Raw genomic sequence first — 17,727 nt, 5'->3', positions numbered from 1 at the left:
CTGTCTGTCTGTCTGTCTGTCTGTCTGTCTGTCTGTCTGTCTGTCTGTCTCTCTCTCTGTCTGTCTGTCTGTCTGTCTGTCTGTCTGTCTGTCTGTCTGTCTGTCTGTCTGTCTGTCTGTCTGTCTGTCTGTCTGTCCTGTCTGTCTGTTTCTAACAATTTCTAACTTCTTTAAATCAGATTTTAAACCTACCCCTAACCTACCCCTAACCTACCCCTAACCTACCCCTAACCTACCCCTAACCTTAACCACCCTGCTTACCTAATGCATAACCCAAACCTCAGATGAAGACCCAAAATCACATTTTTGTAGCCATATTTTGACTTTGTGGCTGTGGAATCTGACTTTGTGGCTGTGTTATTTAGTGGAATTCCTTCACTGAAGGCAGCGACGTGAGCAGCGAAGGCCGCGTTATGACTCTGTGCCGCCCCCTGGTGTTCAGTAAAAGAGAAACACCGTCAGCTGCAGAACAGGACGACGTTTCAAACATCAGGAAACGCCCACTTTAGTTTATCGCACGTGTCAATAATGTTTGGTATCAAGTGACCCCTTGCGAGGCGCGCGGAAGTCAATTAACGGGAATCATTCTCCGGTGAGCAGAGTTTAGACTTTCAAGTATCGCAGCTGAAGTTTGACGCAGGTAACACATTTATTTTTTTACAATATCGTCATCGCTGGATAATTGTGTCCTAGTCGACAGGGGAAATGCTTTGATTGAAGCTGTTTGTTTTGTATTTAGGGGAGGCATAACGATATCAAATAAGGACCGACTTTTGGCCTTGTTCTCTTTCAACTAGAATACAAGTCCCTTGTGTGTTTGAGGCCTGTGTGGTAAGATGGAGTGGCGAGAACAGACCAGTGTGACCTGTGAAGACGCCTTCACTGAGGCTCAACGGTGGATGGAGGTAGGTTGGAGCGAATTAATTTATAACCACGTCGAAAACATCTCGTTTGATCCGTGATTGGGTTGTGATGTGACGAACTAAATATATCCAGGTAAATGTTTTTGATAAGACTACAGCAGCCTACAGAGCTCTACGTCAAAGGTGTCTCACACTTTTTAAGAGGAAAGTTCATTGTTCCCGCTAGTCCAAACTTAGACCTGTCTTATTCATTATCTAATTACATTTGGGTAATTGTTCCACGTGATACATTTTACAGCCAGAGGCTCACTCATTAAATCTACTGGTTTATGATAACATCACCTAATGACACGTAAAAATCTGATATAATCCTGTAAATGCAAATAATTGGTGACGATGTTGACAGTGGAAGCCACTGTGGAACTGAGTGTGAACTGTGAACGTGTTCAGTTTTAAGAGTGTGGTCATATAGATCAATACACGTATAAAAGAACACGGGTGACTTCACCGTTTTGCAAATAGAACCTTGAGGGTGAGATCTGTGCTGTTGGGAGTGGATGACGTCATGCACGTCTTTGTGCTTTCTGAGATGTGCTGTTTGGGAGTGGATGACGTCATGCACGTCTTTGTGCTTTCTGAGATGTGCTGTTGGGAGTGGATGACGTCATGCACGTCTTTGTGCTTTCTGAGATGTGTGCTGTTTGGGAGTGGATGACGTCATGCACGTCTTTGTGCTTTCTGAGATGTGCTGTTTGGGAGTGGATGACGTCATGCACGTCTTTGTGCTTTCTGAGATGTGCTGTTTGGGAGTGGATGACGTCATGCACGTCTTTGTGCTTTCTGAGATGTGCTGTTTGGGAGTGGATGACGTCATGCACGTCTTTGTGCTTTCTGAGATGTGCTGTTGGGAGTGGATGACGCCATGCACGCTCTTTGTGCTTTCTGAGATGTGTGCTGTTTGGGAGTGGATGACGTCATGCACGTCTTTGTGCTTTCTGAGATGTGTGCTGTTTGGGAGTGGATGACGTCATGCACGTCTTTGTGCTTTCTGAGATGTGCTGTTTGGGAGTGGATGACGTCATGCACGTCTTTGTGCTTTCTGAGATGTGCTGTTTGGGAGTGGATGACGTCATGCACGTCTTTGTGCTTTCTGAGATGTGCTGTTTTTGCATTTTGAATCGTCACATTTTATATAAACGTTACCACGGCTCATATGATTCCCTCATGTAGTTTTCCTCATCGGACAGTGGCAGTGTTGAGCTTCAGAGAGGTGGCAGGCTGCGTTCTGTTCCCTCTCAGAGGTAGAGGAGAGGGGCACGAGGGGTAGGGGACAGGGAGAGGTGGCAGGCTGTGTTCTGTTCCCTCTCAGAGGTAGAGGAGAGGGGCACTAGGGGTAGGGGACAGGGAGAGGTGGCAGGCTGCGTTCTGTTCCCTCTCAGAGGTAGAGGATAGGGGAATGAGGGGTAGGGAACAGTGCCCAGTACCATTCAGATGGGGAATTGTGGCATTGTGTTGTGTGACAAAACTGCACATTTTTGTGTCCTTTTATTGTACCCCAGCACAAGGTGCACCTGTGTAATGATCATGCTGTTTAATCATCTTGATGTGCCACACCTGTCAGGTGGACGGATTATCTTGACAGGTTTAAAATACTCACTAACAGGGATGGACACAATTTGAGAGATGTTTAATTTCAGCTCGTGAGACCAACACATCACATGTTGTGTTTTTTATGTGTCTTGTTCAGTGTAGTTGAAGTCTACATGAAACTATATTACGTATAAACACTTGTCTGTGGACATCTCATTACCATAACACTCCTGTAAAAACTACCATCAGTTTTTAAATAAACACTTTTATTACCCATGATGCATCATCTAGAGGAGTAATAGATGTAACTGTTTGCGTTTAGTTTTTTACCTTAATTTAACGAGCCGAGTCAGTTAAGTTAAATAAAGAACACATTTTAATTTACAATGAAGGTTTTCTGGGTAGTAGGTGTTCTCAGACTGGGCTTCTTGTTTTCCAACACCCTCCTTTACCCCCGCTTGGCTCTCTCTGTACCCACTCTTGGCTTGTGTACCGCTTGGCTCTCGCTGTACCCACCCCGCTTGGCTCTCGCTGTACCCACCCCCGCTTGGCTCTCTCTGTACCCACCCCCGCTTGGCTCTCTCTGTACCCACCCCTGCTTGGCTCTCTCTGTTACCCCGCTTGGCTCTCTCTGTTACCCCGCTTGGCTCTCTCTGTACCCCGCTTGGCTCTCTCTGTACCCCCGGCTTGGCTCTCTCTGTATCCCCCCAGCTTGGCTCTCTCTGTATCCCCCGCTTGGCTCTCTCTGTACCCCCGCTTGGCTCTCTCTGTACCCCGCTTGGCTCTCTCTGTACCCCGCTTGGCTCTCTGTACCCCAGCTTGGCTCTCTCTGTACCCCCCTGCTTGGCTCTCTCTGTACCCCCTGCTTGGCTCTCTCTGTACCCCCTGCTTGGCTCTCTGTACCCCCTGCTTGGCTCTCTCTGTACCCCCGCTTGGCTCTCTCTGTACCCCCAGCTTGGCTCTCTGTACCCCTGCTTGGCTCTCTCTGTACCCCGCTTGGCTCTTGTACCCCCGCTTGGCTCTCTCTGTACCCCTGCTTGGCTCTCTCTGTACCCCCGCTTGGCTCTCTCTGTACCCCCGCTTGGCTCTCTCTGTACCCCGCTTGGCTCTCTCTGTACCCCGCTTGGCTCTCTCTGTACCCCGCTTGGCTCTCTGTACCCCGCTTGGCTCTCTCTGTACCCCCGCTTGGCTTCTCTGTACCCCGCTTGGCTCTCTCTGTACCCCCGCTTGGCTCTCTCTGTACCCCCTGCTTGGCTCTCTCTGTACCCCGCTTGGCTCTCTCTGTACCCCGCTTGGCTCTCTCTGTACCCCCTGCTTGGCTCTCTCTGTACCCCTGCTTGGCTCTCTCTGTACCCCCGCTTGGCTCTAGGTAAGTATAGATCATAATCTGTGATCCAAGAGCACATTTAGTTAAAAAAAAATTACACTTGCATGTTTGCTTGTTAGTTTATCTAAGATGTGACAGTGGTATTGTGTTCTTTCCTCTTCCTGTATATAGGGTGACAAATAAATCATTCGGAAGCAACAACTTCCTGCTCTGCTCTGAGAATGGAGTCCTGCTCTGCCAGTGAGTACTATGGGAACTGTAGTCTGTATATATCTGGAGAATGGAGTCCTGCTCTGCCAGGGTGTATTATGGGAACTGTAGTCTGTATATATCTGGAGAATGGAGTCCTGCTCTGCCAGGGTGTATTATGGGAACTGTAGTGTATATATCTGGAGAATGGAGTCCTGCTCTGCCAGGGTGTATTATGGGAACTGTAGTGTATATATCTGGAGAATGGAGTCCTGCTCTGCCAGGGTGTATTATGGGAACTGTAGTCTGTATATATCTGGAGAATGGAGTCCTGCTCTGCCAGGGTGTATTATGGGAACTGTAGTGTATATATCTGGAGAATGGAGTCCTGCTCTGCCAGGGTGTATTATGGGAACTGTAGTGTATATATCTGGAGAATGGAGTCCTGCTCTGCCAGGGTGTATTATGGGAACTGTAGCGTCTATATCTGGAGAATGGAGTCCTGCTCTGCCAGGGTGTATTATGGGAACTGTAGTGTATATATCTGGAGAATGGAGTCCTGCTCTGCCAGGGTGTATTATGGGAACTGTAGTGTATATATCTGGAGAATGGAGTCCTGCTCTGCCAGGGTGTATTATGGGAACTGTAGTGTCTATATCTGGAGAATGGAGTCCTGCTCTGCCAGGGTGTATTATGGGAACTGTAGTGTATATATCTGGAGAATGGAGTCCTGCTCTGCCAGGGTGTATTATGGGAACTGTAGTGTCTATATCTGGAGAATGGAGTCCTGCTCTGCCAGGGTGTATTATGGGAACTGTAGTGTCTATATCTGGAGAATGGAGTCCTGCTCTGCCAGGGTGTATTATGGGAACTGTAGTGTCTATCTGGAGAATGGAGTCCTGCTCTGCCAGGGTGTATTATGGGAACTGTAGTGTCTATATCTGGAGAATGGAGTCCTGCTCTGCCAGGGTGTATTATGGGAACTGTAGTGTATATATCTGGATAATGGAGTCCTGCTTTGCCAGTAGTGATGAATGAATCCCATAGGCTGTGGTTCTATAAACACCTTAGTGGTTTAAATACCAGGTCCTGGTGTGGTGGATGTTCACGCTGTCTAACTCGTCTGTTCTTCCCTCTGTCCCTCCCCTTTTCTCAGTCTAATCAACCAGTTGAAACCAGGCCTTATTAAGAGGGTGAACACGCTGTCTACTCCAATGGCCGGACTGGTGAGTTCACTGCGTGTAGCCGTTCTACATTTCATATGAGAAGGCAGAGGAATCTCCTGTCTGCCAGGGTGTATTATGGGAACTGTAGTTCTACATCTCATATGAGAAGGCAGAGGGATCTCTTGTCTGCCAGGGTGTATTATGGGAACTGTAGTTCTACATTTCATATGAGAAGGCAGAGGGATCTCCTGTCTGCCAGGGTGTATTATGGGAACTGTAGTTCTACATTTCATATGAGAAGGCAGAGGGATCTCTTGTCTGCCAGGGTGACAGTAGTTAGACGACCCGGTCTTTCAGGAAGTCGTCCTCTGTGGTTTCCTGCTTGTCGCTCGGCGGTTCCTGCTTAGTGTGACAGATCTGAAACTGTCTAAGGATCTAGTGATGTGATGAACATGACGGGGCTGAGTGGGGAAGTCGGGCTGAGTGGGGCAGTCGGGCTGAGTGGGGCAGTCGGGCTGAGTGGGGCAGTCGGGCTGAGTGGGGCAGTCGGGCTGAGTGGGGCAGTCGGGCTGAGTGGGGCAGTCGGGCTGAGTGGGGCAGCTCAACACATTTGGTTCAGAGGTCAAACTGTCAAGGTTCCACTTGTTTGGAAAGGATCCTGGAAAGCTATTAAGAGACTCCTCCCACCAGTCATATGATCATCCTTAGGCCAAGCCTTCTGATTGTTCTGTATGGTAACTCTCAGTACTGCCCCTCCCCTCTCTGCCCCTCCTCTCTGCCCCTCCCCTCTCTGCCCCTCCCCTCTGCACCTCCCCTCTGCACCTCCCCTCTCTGCACCTCCCCTCTCTGCACCTCCCCTCTGCACCTCCCTGCACCTCCCCTCTGCCCCTCCCTCTCTGCCCCTCCCCTCTCTGCCCCTCCCCTCTGCCCCTCCCCTCTCTGCCCCTCCCCTCTCTGCCCCTCCCCTCTCTGCCCCTCCCCTCTCTGCCCCTCCCTCTCTGCCCCTCCCCTCTCTGCCCTCCCCTCTCTGCCCCTCCCCTCTCTGCCCCCCCTCTGCCCCTCCCTCTCTGCCCCTCCCCTCTGCCCCTCCCCTCTCTTCCAGGACAATGTGAATGTGTTTCTGAGAGCGTGTGGGACACTCGGTCTACACGAGGCTCAGCTGTTTCATCCTGGAGACCTGCAAGACCTGTCCACACGCGCTACACTCAGGTAAAACGCCTTTTATTTGGTCAATATATATATATTATTATTTGTAGAACAAATCAAATGGAAGTGAAGGATTAATATGGTTTTCATCCCCAGCTGCTGGACTTATAGTGATGTTAGACGGTGCCTGTTCTGTTAGACGGTGCCTGTTTGTTAGACGGTGCCTGTTTGGTTAGACGGTGCCTGTTTGTTAGACGGTGCCTGTTTGGTTAGACGGTGCCTGTTTGGTTAGACGGTGCCTGTTTGGTTAGACGGTGCCTGTTTGGTTAGACGGTGCCTGTTTGGTTAGACGGTGCCTGTTTGGTTAGACGGTGCCTGGTTTGTTAGACGGTGCCTGGTTTGTTAGACGGTGCCTGGTTTGTTAGACGGTGCCTGGTTTGTTAGACGGTGCCTGGTTTGTTAGACGGTGCCTGGTTTGTTAGACGGTGCCTGGTTTGTTAGACGGTGCCTGGTTGGTTAGACGGTGCCTGGTGGAGGGGCTGTTCATTAGATGGTGCCTGTTTTGTTAGACGGTGCCTGTTGGAGGGGTGGTTCATTAGACTGTGCCTGTTGGAGGGGCTGTTCAGTAGACGGTGCCTGTTGATGTATAGACTGTGTTTAATGTATTTCTTGGCCAGCGTCTCACTGGTTGGAACGTTAGTGTACACGGACTGGACTCACTAATGACATGCTGCGCACGCTGGCCTGTGGTTGTGTGTATCGGGTTATACAGCCAGTTCTGTGTTATCACTGATTGCATGGTGTTGATAGTGGGTTGTTTGACTTGGCAGCTAAATCACGTGGCTAGATGAGTAGTCCACAGTATGGTGTTTCACATGAGTCCTATCAGACTATTTAAACAGAATTATATTTTATAGACTGTCCATAATAGATCACCTTTTTGTTAGTGAGAAGCCTTTGGGTAAACGTTAGTCAGTGTGTGTCGTCTATGCTCGGACTAAGAGTTCTCATTTTCTTCTCAGGTGTGCAGAGAGCAAAAGGAGGCTGAAAAACGTAAGTGGATTTGTACTTTGTGTTCACTGAAAGGTATTGAGCTGTAACTTGGAACTGTCATAATTCCCATCGCAGAATCTCTCACTGTGTAACAGCCCTGCTACTACTGTCCTCTAGTCTACGTCGTGACGGGGAGCAGCCTGTTCTCTAGTCTACGTCGTGACGGGGAGCAGCCTGTCCTCTAGTCTACGTCGTGACGGGGAGCGGCCTGTCCTCTAGTCTACGTCGTGACGGGGAGAGGCCTGTCCTCTAGTCTACGTCGTGACGGGGAGAGGCCTGTCCTCTAGTCTACGTCGTGACGGGGAGCGGCCTGTCCTCTAGTCTACGTCGTGACGGGGAGCGGCCTGTCCTCTAGTCTACGTCGTGACGGGGAGCGGCCTGTCCTCTAGTCTACGTCGTGACGGGGAGCGGCCTGTCCTCTAGTCTACGTCGTGACGGGGAGCGGCCTGTCCTCTAGTCTACGTCGTGACTGGGGAGCGGCCTGCCCTCTAGTCTACGTCGTGACGGGAGCGGCCTGTCCTCTAGTCTACGTCGTGACGGGAGCGGCCTGTCCTCTAGTCTACGTCGTGACGGGAGCGGCCTGTCCTCTAGTCTACGTCGTGACGGGAGCGGCCTGTCCTCTAGTCTACGCCGTGACGGGAGCGGCCTGTCCTCTAGTCTACGTCGTGACGGGGAGCGGCCTGTCCTCTAGTCTACGTCGTGACGGGAGCGGCCTGTCCTCTAGTCTACGTCGTGACGGGAGCGGCCTGTCCTCTAGTCTACGTCGTGACGGGAGCGGCCTGTCCTCTAGTCTACGTCGTGACGGGAGCGGCCTGTCCTCTAGTCTACGTCGTGACGGGGAGCGGCCTCCTCTAGTCTACGCCGTGACGGGGAGCGGCCTGTCCTCTAGTCTACGTCGTGACGGGGAGCGGCCTGTCCTCTAGTCTACGTCGTGACGGGGAGCGGCCTGTCCTCTAGTCTACGCTCGTGACGGGAGCCCTGTCCTCTAGTCTACGTCGTGACGGGAGCGGCCTGTCCTCTAGTCTACGGTGACGGGAGCGGCCTGTCCTCTAGTCTACGCCGTGACGGGAGCGGCCTGTCCTCTGGTCTACGCCGTGACGGGAGCCCCTGTCCTCTAGTCTACGTCGTGGACGGGAGCGGCCTGTCCTCTAGTCTACGTCGTGACGGGAGCGGCACTGTCCTCTAGTCTACGCCGTGACGGGAGCGGCCTGTCCTCTAGTCTACGTCGTGACGGGAGCCCCTGTCCTCTAGTCTCGTCTGACGGGAGCGGCCTGTCCTCTAGTCTACGCCGTGACGGGAGCGGACCTGTCCTCTGGTCTACGCCCGTGACGGGAGCGGCCTGTCCTCTGGGTTTACGTCGTGGTCTGGGAGCGGCCTGTCCTCTGGGTCTACGTCGTGACGGGGAGCGGCCTGTCCTCTAGTCTACGTCGTGACGGGGAGCTGGGTTGTCCTCTAGTCTACGTCGTGACGGGAGCGGCCTGTCCTCTAGTCTACGTCGTGACGGGAGCGGCCTGTTTCTCTAGTCTGTACGTCGTGACGGGAGCGGCCTGTCCTCTAGTCTACGTCGTGACGGGGAGCGGCCTGTCCTGGATAGTCTACGTCGTGACGGGGAGCGGCCTGTCCTCTAGTCTAAATCGTGACGGGAGCGGCCTGTCCTCTAGTCTACGTGTGACGGGAGCGGCCTGTCCTCTAGTCTACGTCGTGTGTCGGGAGCGGCCTGTCCTCCTACGTGTGTCGGGAGCGCCTGTCCTCTAGTCACGTCGTGACGGGGAGCGGCCTGTCCTCTGTCTACGGGGAGCGGCCTGTCCTCTACATAATGATGAAGGATAAAGTTCCCGCCCAAAGCTGTGATCTCTCCTCCAGGTTCTAATCACCATCTACTGGCTGGGTCGGAAGGCCCAGGCGGATCCCTTCTACTCTGGCCCTCAGCTCAACCTCAAAGCGTTCGAGGGACTACTGGGCATCGCTCTGTCCAAGGTAACACGCTCCCTCACCTTAACCCTCAGCTCAACCTCAAGGCCTTCTAGGGACCACTAAGCTTAGCTCTATGGTGTGGTACTGCTCCTCTGTCTGTACCCCAGACCTGAACCCACTGGGTTTCTCTGTCTGGACCCCAGACCTGAACCCACTGGGTTGGTCTCTGTCTGGACCCCAGACCTGAACCCACTGGGTTTATCTCTGGCTGGACCCCAGACCTGAACCCACTGGGTTTATCTCTGGTCTGTACCCCAGACCTGAACCCACTGGGTTTATCTCTGGCTGGACCCCAGACCTGAACCCACTGGGTTTATCTCTGGTCTGGACCCCAGACCTGAACCCACTGGGTTTATCTCTGGTCTGGACCCCAGACCTGAACCCACTGGGTTTATCTCTGGTCTGTACCCCAGACCTGAACCCACTGGGTTTATCTCTGGTCTGTACCCCAGACCTGAACCCACTGGGTTTATCTCTGGTCTGTACCCCAGACCTGAACCCACTGGGTTTATCTCTGTCTGTACCCCAGACCTGAACCCACTGGGTTTATCTCTGGTCTGTACCCCAGACCTGAACCCACTGGGTTTATCTCTGGTCTGTACCCCGGACCTGAACCCACTGGGTTTATCTCTGGCTGTACCCCGGACCTGAACCCACTGGGTTTATCTGTCTGGCTGTACCCCAGACCTGAACCCACTGGGTTTATCTCTGGGCTGTACCCCAGACCTGAACCCACTGGGTTTATCTCTGGGCTGTACCCCAGACCTGAACCCACTGGGTTTATCTCTGGGCTGTACCCCAGACCTGAACCCACTGGGTTTATCTCTGGTCTGTACCCCAGACCTGAACCCACTGGGTTTATCTCTGGTCTGTACCTATAGACCTGAACCCACTGGGTTTATCTCTGGTCTGTACCCCAGACCTGAACCCACTGGGTTTATCTCTGGTCTGTACCCCAGACCTGAACCCACTGGGTTTATCTCTGGTCTGTACCCCAGACCTGAACCCACTGGGTTTATCTCTGGTCTGTACCCCAGACCTGAACCCACTGGGTTTCTCTCTGGTCTGTACCCCAGACCTGGGGCTAATACATGTACTACTGATCCAATGGATATTTTTAAATGTGCAAACTCCAAGCTAAATAAAAATGTGTCCCCCCCGTGTTCCCCCCGTGTGTCCCCCCGTGTGTCCCCGTGTCCCCCCCCCCGTGTCCCCCCCCGTGTGTCCCCCCCGTGTGCCCCCCCGTGTGTCCCCCTGTGTCCCCAGGCTCTAGAAGAAACCCCCAGAGGCAGTGTAACAGACAGGGACTACAGTGATGTGATCTACCCAGAGAGGGATGATGAGCTGCTGCCTCTAACCCGGTCCCAGACACCCGGCTACAGCAGAGAGGACTCCTAGAGAGCTTTAACTCGGCCCTGAGCTTCTGGCTCTGGAGCGGAATCCCGTACCCTCAGCTGTATCTCTGACTCCATCCTGAGGGCCGGCAGCGAGGGTAACGACTCTATGTTGTTATAGTCGACAGCGTTGGCTGGTTTTTAGTCAGAATACGGTCAACGCAGGATGTGGGGAGTTACCGGTCGATACGAAAATACGCTACCAACAGAATCCGAGTTAACGGTCACAATATTAGTAGTCACTATCAGGAATGTCGTTTTCCCAGAGAAGGACGTGCTTACGGCCACGGCCTTTGCCTGCCCCCGTCCTCCCTGCCCCCGTCCTCCCTGCCCCCCGTCCTCCTGCCCCCGTCCTCCCAGCTCTCTCCTCTCAGTGAGACATTCCATCTGGTTCCACACGGGTCTGATAATGGGCTCATGCCTGAGCGGGCCGGAGGTGGGGCGCTAGAGGCACCCTTGTCACTACGTAGTGCACTACTATAGACTAGAGCCCTATTCCCTACGTTGTGCACTGATAGACTAGAGACACCCTATTCCCTGACGTAGTGCACTACTATAGACTAGGGCACTGTAAAACCCTATTCCCTACGTAGTGCACTACTATAGACTAGGGCACTGTAAAACCCTATTCCCTACGTAGTGCACTACTATAGACTAGGGCAGTGTAAAACCCTATTCCCTACATAGTGCACTACTATAGACTAGGGCAGTGTAAAACCCTATTCCCTACGTAGTGCACTACTATAGACTAGGGCACTGTAAAACCCTATTCCCTACGTAGTGCACTACTATAGACTAGAGCCCTGTAAAACCCTATTCCCTACGTAGTGCACTACTATAGACTAGAGCCCTATTCCCTAAGTAGTGCACTACTATAGACTATGGCACTATGAAACCCTATTCCCTACATAGTGCACTACTATAGACTAGAGACACCCTATTCCCTACGTAGTGCACTACTATAGACTAGAGACACCCTATTCCCTACGTCGTGCACTACTATAGACTAGAGACACCCTATTCCCTACATAGTGCACTACTATAGACTAGAGCCCTATTCCCTACGTAGTGCACTACTATAGACTAGAGCCCTATTCCCTACGTAGTGCACTTATATAAACCAGAGCCCTATTAGTAGTGCACTACGTAGGGAATAGGGCTCCATTTGGGACCCTGTTAGGGATGCTCCCTAATGCCGCTCCACCGTTGGCTTCTCTCTGGCGGCTGTCTAGGTGCGCTACCTTCTCTGATGGACTCTACTGGTCTGTGAGCTCCTCTCCCTCTCTCTCCCTCTATATCTCTCCCTCCCTCTCTCCCTCTAATAGTCTCCCTCTCTCGGGTCTACCTCTCTCGCCTCTCCTCTGATCTCTACTCCCTCTCTCCCTCTCCTCTCTCTCTCTCTCTCTCTCTCCCTCTCTCCCTCTCTCCGATGGACCCTCTCTCCCCTCTCTCTCTCTCCCTCCTCTCTCTGTCTCTCCCTCTCTCCCTCTCCTCTCTCTCCTCTCTCTCGTGCTCTCTCTCTCTCTCCCTCTCTCCCTCTCTTCTCCCCAGACTCCAGCAGTGACGTGGAGGCGGAGAACTCTTTTAGGATGAAGGCGGCCGAGGGCAGAGAATCGGGACTGAGGAACTGGGGCAACGTACCTGCACCATTCCAGAGGAAGAAACGTGAGGAAAACCGAATTAAGGGCTGCCTCCCGAGCCCCCTCACCAGGTACTGTGATGTCATACCTACCCAATGACTGTTTTAAAGAATAATTGTTCATCTTCGTTTAGTTAGTTGCTTTACCTGAGGACCACGTTTAGTTTTCTGCTAGTCGAATTTGCCTGGTGTGGAGGTTTCTATTCAGCTCCGTTGTGTAGGTGTCAACGTGCTGATGTAATACACGTCGACGTGCCGATGGCCGATGTAATACACGTCGACGTGCCGATGGCTGATGTAATACACGTCAACGTGCTGATGTAATACACGTCAACGTGCTGATGGCTGATGTAATACACGTCGACGTGCTGATGGCTGATGTAATACACGTCGACGTGCTGATGTAATACACGTCGACGTGCTGATGTAATACACGTCGACGTGCTGATGTAATACACGTCGACGTGCTGATGTAATACACGTCGACGCGCCGATGTAATACACGTCCACGCGCCGATGTAATACACGTCCACGTGCTGATGGCTGATGTAATACACGTCAACGTGCTGATGTAATACACGTCCACGCGCTGATGTAATACACGTCCACGCGCTGATGTAATACACGTCCACGTGCCGATGTAATACACGTCCACGCGCTGATGGCTGATGTAATACACGTCAACGCGCCGATGTAATACACGTCAACGTGCTGATGTAATACACGTCGACGTGCTGATGTAATACACGTCGACGTGCTGATGTAATACACGTCGACGTGCTGATGTAATACACGTCGACGTGCTGATGTAATACACGTCGACGTGCTGATGTAATACACGTCGACGTGCTGATGTAATACACGTCGACGTGCTGATGTAATACACGTCGACGTGCTGATGTAATACACGTCGACGTGCTGATGTAATACACGTCGTTGTGTTTTCTACATTCCAGGAAGTTGGAATCGACTGTTTAAAATAAAAAACATTGTCACATTTTTTTTTATTAATTTTTTTTATTTTACCTTTATTTAACTAGGCAAGTCAGTTAAGAACAAATTCTTATTTTCAATGACGGCCTGGGAACAGTGGGTTAACTGCCTGTTCAGGGGCAGAACGACAGATTTGTACCTTGTCAGCTCGGGGGTTTGAACTCGCAACCTTCCGGTTACTAGTCCAACGCTCTAACCACTAGGCTACGCTGCCGCCCCGCGTAGACTACATTACATTACGAACCGAACCTCATGTTGTTGACCTAACTCTGATTGCTGATTTGCTTACCATAGCGACAGCGACTCGGACGCCGACCGGCCCCAGCCTGACGTCGTCACGGACGACCTGGCCAGTCGACGGTTCCGCTCCCCTTCACCAGCCACGCCCACAAATTTTGCGGTACCCATGAGCCCGCAGGGCACGTTGAGGCTGTGGACAGGAAGCCCTCGCCTGTTTAGGATTGACTCCCCTCCCAGACACACCGCAGTGTTCTCTCCCAGGTCAGACAGAGAGAGAGGCGTTCGTGTTTAATGGCTTTATATCAGGGTTGTGATTGTCATCAAGCTAACAGCTACTGAAACAACTAGCGTGAGGCCGGTCCTGTCATCAAGCTAACGGCTACTGAAACAACTAGCGTGAGGCCGGTCCTGTCATCAAGCTAACGGCTACTGAAACAACTAGCATGAGGCCGGTCCTGTCATCACGCTAACGGCTACTGAAACAACTAGCATGAGGCCGGTCCTGTCATCAAGCTAACGGCTACTGAAACAATTAGCATGAGGCCGGTCCTGTCATCACGCTTAACGGCTACTGAAACAACTAGCATGAGGCCGGTCCTGTCATCACGCTAACGGCTACTGTAACTACTAGCGTGTGGCCGATCCTGTCATCAAGTTAATGTCTACTGTAACTACTAGCGTGAGGCTTGACGTTTGTCTGGATTACTGACATTTCATTTTCTTCAACTGCCACAGGTGGTTTGATTACTCTGGGACCGTCTTTGTACCCTTTAGGCTCCAACAAACAAGTTTGGTGAAAGTAGTTTGCCTGTTTCCATGACATTCCTGGAACAGAGCTAGCTGTTGTTTTCCACTAACCCTGGTCGTGCTCAACATGGGTATGTAGTGTTGAACTGTGAAAGGTGTGGCTGCTCCTAACTCTACCCGAAGCCCCGGGTGCTTGTGACTGTGTTTAGTTGGCGTATTGTCCACCTCAGAGTGTTGACGACTACTACAACACAGACGGCTCTGGTTAGCAGCAGTTCCACAGCGTTGTGTGACCAGTGCTCCTAACTCTTTACTCGACGCCTCGCTGAAAGGGACTCTCTGTGTTTTTGTATTGGGAATGTCCACTGTTAACACGGACGGCTGTCCCCGGTCTGTCCTCTGGTTCAACAGCAGCAGCGCTGCAGCGTCTCCGTTCCCTCCCAACCCGTTCCACCACCCCCCGTCTTCCATCACCCCCACCCTCTTCTCCGAGGTGGAGCGCTCCATCGACGAGGAACTCCTCCTGATGGAGCTGTGTGAGGAAGACTCTGAGGAGGGACGAGAGGATCCTGACCCTGTCAAAGATGATCTGTACGCTCGGCGGGTGGAACTGGCCCTCCACCAGACGACCTCCAACCCTGGCTACAACCGCTTCCTGCCCCGCTATTGGACTCCCGAGGAGGAGGTGCACGTCAGGACCATCAGGCTGGGCTCTCAGAGGAGACCCTGGTACCACAAGATGTATAGATTGAGGTCTGGATCTGTCCCGTTACTGTGGGATGTGGCTGGGTTTGAATAATCCTAACTCTATCCCTAACCCTGGTGTACTGGGTCATGACTGGGTTTGAATAATCCTGACTCTATCCCTAACCCTGGTACAGGAACTGGGTCATGACTGGGTTTGAATAATCCTCACTCTATCCCTAACCCTGGTACAGGAACTGGGTTTGTATAATCCTAACTCTATCCCTAACCCTGGTACAGGGACTGGGTTTGTATAATCCTAACTCTATCCCTAACCCTGGTACAGGAACTGGGTTTGAATAATCCTAACTCTATCCCTAACCCTGGTACAGGAACTGGGTTTGAATAATCCTGACTATCCCTAACCCTGGTACAGGAACTGGGTTTGAATAATCCCGACTCTATCCCTAACCCTGGTACAGGAACTGGGTTTGAATAATTCCGACTCTATCCCTAACCCTGGTACAGGAACTGGGTTTGAATAATCCCGACTCTATCCCTAACCCTGGTACAGGAACTGGGTTTGAATAATCCTGACTATCCCTAACCCTGGTACAGGTAGATGTGGGTTTTGTGCCATGGCTGGGTTCGACTTAAGCTGGGTTTGGATAATGCTTGACGTTGACGTTTGGTGTTCAACTCTTGTGTGAGAGAACCAGAATCCCTCAATGCTAATCATTAAGAGCCTCTCCGTGTGAGAGAACCAGAATCCCTCAATGCTAATCATTAAAAGCCTCTCCGTGTGAGAGAACCAGAATCCCTCAATGCTAATCATTAAAAGCCTCCGTGTGAGAGAACCAGAATCCCTCAATGCTAATCATTAAGAGAACCAGAATCCCTCAATGCTAATCATTAAGAGAAACAGAATCCCTCAATGTTAATCATTAAGAGAACCAGAATCCCTCAATGCTAATCATTAAGAGCCTCTCCGTGTGAGAGAACCACAATCCCTCAATGCTAATCATTAAGAGAAACAGAATCCCTCAATGTTAATCATTAAGAGAACCAGAATCCCTCAATGCTAATCATTAAAAGAACCAGAATCCCTCAATGCTAATCATTAAAAGAACCAGAATCCCTCAATGCTAATCATTAAGAGCCTTGCAGTGTGAGAGAACCAGAATCCCTCAATGCTAATCATTAAAAGAACCAGAATCCCTCAATGCTAATCATTAAGAGCCTCTCCATGTAATCCCTTGTGTGAGAGAACCAGAATCCCTCAATGCTAATCATGAAGAGAACCAGAATCCCTCAATGCTAATCATTAAGAGCCTCTCCATGTAATCCCTTGTGTGAGAGAACCAGAATCCCTCAATGCTAATCATTAAGAGCCTCTCCGTGTGAGAGAACCAGAATCCCTCAATGCTAATCATTAAGAGCCTCTCCCTGTAATCCCTTGTGTGTGAGAACCAGAATCCCCAAACTTTTACATCAACGCTTTGCTCTGCTTTTCACCATGTCAGTTCATTCTCTCAACATTTAGGAATTTCCATTTTTTTTCCACTTCCTGTTTTCCTTTCTGTTAATCTTGCCCTGTTTAATCTCCTCTCTTCCTCAGTTTCATCCCTTTCCTTCTCTCTCCTTCCCCTCTTCTCTCCTGTTTGTAGCCGAAAGACAACAGGTTCCTCAGGGTGATTCAGGCTGTGACATCACTCCCTGGCTCGTTGTTCCTGTCTTGTCTGCACCCCCTCCAGCCAGCCACCCCCTCCCTCCAGCCGCCCCTCCCTCCCTCCAGCCACCCCCATCCCGACTTTACCTTCACCCCTGTATCCCAGTTCAGTGCTTTGTGCAACCGAAAATGAACTATTTCCGAAGAAGTAGATTTTAAACTAGGCTTGTGTGGTATCCAGATTGTCATGTCTTCATACCGACCTTTGATCCATCCTGAGATATTCAGTAATACCGGCACTGAACACAAGGGCTGCCATTTTCAAACTCCACTGAGCCTCTGTAATCCGAAGGTTAGCAATGCTAACAACTACATGTAAAATCCCATAGAGAATGCTAACGGACGCATTGCAAACATTTCTTGATCCAGGAGGGGATTATCTGTTATCACGCAAAGCTTGATTTTTGGAAGAAGCTAACCACTTAGCTAGGTAGCTAACTAGCTACTAAATTAGCTAACCACTTAGCTAGGTAGCTAACTAGCTACTAAATTAGCTAACCACTTAGCTAGGTAGGTAGCTAAATAGCTATTAAATTAGCTAACCACTTAGCTAGGTAGGTAGCTAACTAGCTAACCACTTAGCTAGGTAGCTAACTAGCTATTAAATTAGCTAACCACTTAGCTAGGTAGGTAGCTAACTAGCTACTAAATTAGCTAACCACTTAGCTAGGTAGGTAGCTAAATAGCTATTAAATTAGCTAACCACTTAGCTAGGTAGGTAGCTAACTAGCTATCTAAAAATTAGCTAACCACTTAGCTAGGTAGGTAGCTAAATAGCTATTAAATTAGCTAACCACTTAGCTAGGTAGGTAGCTAACTAAATAGCTAAATTAGCTAACCACTTAGCTAACCACTTAGCTAGGTAGGTAGCTAACTAGCTATTAAATTAGTTAACCACTTAGCTAGGTAGGTAGCTAACTAGCTATTAAATTAGTTAACCACTTAGCTAGGTAGCTAACTAGCTATTAAATTAGCTAACCACTTAGCCAGGTA

General features: G+C 50.7%; 1 pseudogene; it reads left to right on the top strand.

The window, feature by feature from the left end:
• The first annotated feature begins 646 nt into the window (after positions 1-646).
• The window catches only part of LOC135568458 (LIM domain only protein 7-like), a 69,565-nt pseudogene continuing 52,484 nt past the window's right edge, over positions 647-17,727 (top strand).

The sequence above is a fragment of the Oncorhynchus nerka genome, unplaced genomic scaffold (assembly GCF_034236695.1).
Source record: "Oncorhynchus nerka isolate Pitt River unplaced genomic scaffold, Oner_Uvic_2.0 unplaced_scaffold_1575, whole genome shotgun sequence".
Classification (NCBI taxonomy): Eukaryota; Metazoa; Chordata; class Actinopteri; order Salmoniformes; family Salmonidae; genus Oncorhynchus; species Oncorhynchus nerka.
This window is presented reverse-complemented; position numbering and strand designations above follow the sequence as displayed.